This window comes from Zingiber officinale, chromosome 2A (assembly GCF_018446385.1).
Source record: "Zingiber officinale cultivar Zhangliang chromosome 2A, Zo_v1.1, whole genome shotgun sequence".
Taxonomy (NCBI): Eukaryota; Viridiplantae; Streptophyta; class Magnoliopsida; order Zingiberales; family Zingiberaceae; genus Zingiber; species Zingiber officinale.
This window is the reverse complement of record NC_055988.1, coordinates 119,408,306-119,412,368: the sequence shown is the minus strand read 5'-3', so window position 1 is coordinate 119,412,368 and position 4,063 is coordinate 119,408,306. Positions and strand designations below refer to the sequence as shown.

The window sequence follows — 4,063 nt, the reverse complement described above, 5'->3', positions numbered from 1 at the left end:
ACCCGATGTATAGAGTCTTGAAATGTTCCGATAGGTGGAACGACATGAAGAAAGATATCGCGGGTTTTGTAGCTTGATGTCTAGTTTGTCAGCAAGTGAAGGCTGAATATTGGAGGCTAGCAGGATTATTTCAGTAGATTCGGATACTGGGATGGAGTTGAGCGTAGGTTATGATATACTTTGGTGTGGGATTACCCAGGACACGGAGAAGATATGTTGTGTTGGGTAATCATTGATTGGTTGACTAGATTTGTTTTCCTTTCTATCGATCTGTAGAACAAATTCTTTCGATCGAGTAGCAGAGTTTTACTTTAGAGAGATTACCGGATCTCATGGTATATATCTGAGTATTATATTGGATGGAGATCCATGATTCACATCATGATAGTGATAGATTTACAGTAGACTTTGGGTTCGGAGCTTCGCTTTAGTACCGTTTTCCACCCTTAGACTGATGGATAGTTTGAGAGCACTATATAGATGTTGGAGGATTTGTTGATAGTGTGTATTATGAACTTCGGAGGTAGTGAGGGAATCATTTATAGCTAGTAGATTTTTACCCATAGTGGGCTAGACAACAATGTGAGAGTAGCGGAAGCAGGGTGAGCTCATAACCCACAGAGTCATCTCTTACGATTGGAGATTTGCTTATGATACTTGGATGGAGTGATATATGAGTATGTTGCTTGATGGTTACCTTTGGACGAGGATCCCTGAGTTGAGAAGTAAATTTGGGGATCAAATTTTTGTTAGTGGAGGAGAATATAAAATACGACACCCAAATAATAAATAAATAATAAGGTTATTTGATAAATAATCTTATTGGATTTTTCGAAAATTTTTAAATATTTTTCGGGATTTAAACGGAGTCCGTATGACTCGTTTTGAGGGGATGTATCGGTGGGGTAAGGTGAAAGCCTATTTGAAATACCCAAAAATGAAAGTTGACTGAGAAGTGTACTTAGGGTTTGATTAAACAAAACCTAAGTTCATTGTCTATTTTTATTTTTCCTCTCCTCACATCGCCACATGCAACCATGCCCAAACCCTTTTTCATCTCCCTCACGCACCGCTTTGCCCCGATCTTCTTCTTCTCCCCTTTGATCCGATCTTCTTCTCCTGATCTCGATGATACCTCTTCTTCTTGTCTCCTCTGCGCGCCTTCTCCACCAGATCCACCATCATCGGTGTCGAGAGCTACCACCCGAGCGCCACCGGAGGGGCATCTCGTTATTGTTGGCTGGGAGAGAGAGATCGCCACTGCCCGAGCCGATGCCGCTGATCTCATCTCCCTCCTCCTCTCGATCTGGCGATGCCGGCCAACCATCAGACGTCGTCAGCCTTGTTGATGGCTACCTCGATCACCGAGAGCAGCGCTGCTGTGAACGCCAGATTGTCTGGCATAGCCGATCCCTCGTTGATGCCGAGCCCTAGCTTTGGGCAACACCACCATCACCTTCAACCGAGCCTCTTCCCATCGGTCGATTGCCTAATGCCGTTCCCTGGCTGCAGCCACCAAATCCTTACCTTCAGTCGCCAATCCAGCTTCAAGATCGGTGTTGGACTTGAATCCCTGGTCCGATAAGAAATTTCTAACCAGGCTGAGTTGATCCGACAATGTGACCGAAAGGTGAGGGATTGAGTATGTGATCTTGTGCTTAGTTAAAGAAGTGTTGAATTTTGATTTAGGGTGTGTGTTGAGTTGAAGATCTTTGGTTGTGGTGATTCTTATGGTGTGGAGGATTGCTGTTGCAGATATGGATTGAGGTAAGTTATGGTGGATTCATACATCTAGATTCAAATTGGAACGGTGTAGTTGTTAACTAGATGTTATGGATAACAAGTGGATAATGATTAGTTGTTTTAAAACATGGATTAAATAACGACGTGATTTAGGGAGATTTGATCTCTTGTTTAATGGATCTATTGTTGAATGGGTGTTTAATAGTTGAGTTTGATGAGTACATGATTGTAATAAGAATCTTTGGATTGATATTGTAATTAGTAGTAATGGTGGGATTTATACGGCTTCTGTTGGTAGTGTTAAATAAATTGTAACTAAGGATTTGTTGTGGTTTCGGCCAGGAGTTTCCAGTAGCAAGCTTCTTCGGATGAGTCGACATCGATGTCTTTGGATTTGGATAGGTTTAATTAGGGTTTCTTGATTGGATTTGATTTTAGGTAGCAATTTAATGTATGAAGGGATTTGGTTGTAATCGTATGGTTTATTATAGGACACTGATACAAGACTAGTGTTCTGAAGTGAAGAAAGTACAACACGATCTACAGTTAAAAGCGGATACTTCTTGCTTTATCTCTTTAGTACATTAATCTTAGTGCATGAGTTAAAAATTCAGATAGTTACTGTGCTCATCTTGACTCCACTCGTATTTTTCTTGTGTTTGAAGCTTATCCACTCAATCGTTGAGCTACTCGCTTATGTATTTATACAGTCTCTTGTTGCTATCTATGATATTTAGTAGATACCAGATACCATATATTAGATATTAGATAGTGGATATATATGGATATCAGATATCATGCTTACTTGCTTGAATGTTGTTATTTACACACCTTACTGAGCATGCTGGCTTCATGTATCATATCTGTTTTCTGTTTATATATATCTGATGACTGTTGTATTTTACGCATCATGTCATTGCATACATGCCGACGACCATGTCTCCCTTGTGGTTGAGAGGGTCGTTAGCTAGGGCCACACGCTCGGCCACTCATGGGTAGTGGTAGCTGGAGCGTGCAGCTTGTCCTGTCATGCACTCACTCGGTCACTCATGGATAGTGGCCGCTGGAGTTGTGAGCAGTAGGGACCCTATTGCTACGTAGCTAGATAGCTACTATGTAAACTGTCCACTCGATCACTCGAGAGTAGTGGAGGCTGGAGTGTCGTACAGTTATCATCGATCCGGCCTCTCGACCATACAGGGGTCGTGGTGCAGAGGGGTGAGCGGGGTGATCATCCGTGTATACGCTGTTATTATTATACCTGCTGATGTTGTTGCTTACTTATGCTGCTATTGCTTACTTATGTTTCTATTGCTTACTTATACTACTGTTGCTTACTTATGCTGCTATTGCTTACTTATGCTGTTGTTGCTTATTTATGCTGTTGTTGCTTACTGATGCTGATATGCTCACATAGGTTGAGATATATACCTGAGGTATGGGTTTAGACATTGGTTTGCTTATTGGTAATATGTATATACATCACATGTTACCCATGTAGTTATGAGTAGTATTGTAGCAGGTCTTTGCTACACCTGACCTTCTATTTCTAGCCTAGGATATGGTTTCAGGTATGGACACTTATTATGATATCACAGTTGTATCTACTATTTTTCCTACAAGACTGTATACCTTTGTATCTCTAGTTCTTTATTATGTTCATGAACTATTTGTCTATTACCCGTTGAGTCTTAGTACTCACCACCCCATAACCTGATTTATTTCGCCAGGTAGCAGATAAAGGAATTATGGAGTCGCTTGGAGGCCCTGTTCGCCAGTCCCATGTCACATCTGAGGACGATCTTCTGGTTTTGGTTTCCTTTGCTATTTGTGTTTGGTTTTGTGATCTTTGTATTGTAATAATTCGATGTCAACTTGGAGTTTTGTGTTATGGTATCTTGTATTGGTTTGGTAATGTTGTGTCAATCTGAGCTGGCTCGCAGTAGTGTTTTGTTCATTTCATGTTCGTTATTTTGTGATTTCCGCTGTACTATATTTCAGCCGAGTGGGCTGCATTATTAACTGCGTGGTTATGCTATGTTTCAGCTGTGTGAGCTGCATTATGAACTGCGTGGTTGTGTGTATATTCCAACCGTATGTGGTTGATGTATTTTGTATGTATATATGCCTTAGATTGTCACCGGTATGGGGGAGATGCTGCTGAAATTTTTCGGTAGGGACTCCTTTGGGGGCGTGATAGTCTTCTTCTCCTCGTAGACCGCTGACATCGCCGCCTCGGCTCTCCTCCAAAGCCGGCTGCCTCCAAGGCCGACCACCCCTTTCTCCATCTCGACCGTTGCCTTCGTCTGTAGCTCTGTGC

At 41.9% G+C, this 4,063-nt stretch overlaps 1 long non-coding RNA gene across 1 annotated transcript; it reads left to right on the top strand.

Annotated features, from left to right (window-relative positions):
* Positions 1–1,010: 1,010 nt before the first annotated feature.
* Positions 1,011–3,785, top strand: LOC122042093. Its single transcript, XR_006129159.1, has 2 exons — positions 1,011–1,630; positions 3,474–3,785. It is a non-coding gene; the product is annotated as an uncharacterized LOC122042093 (long non-coding RNA).
* Positions 3,786–4,063: the final 278 nt, after the last annotated feature.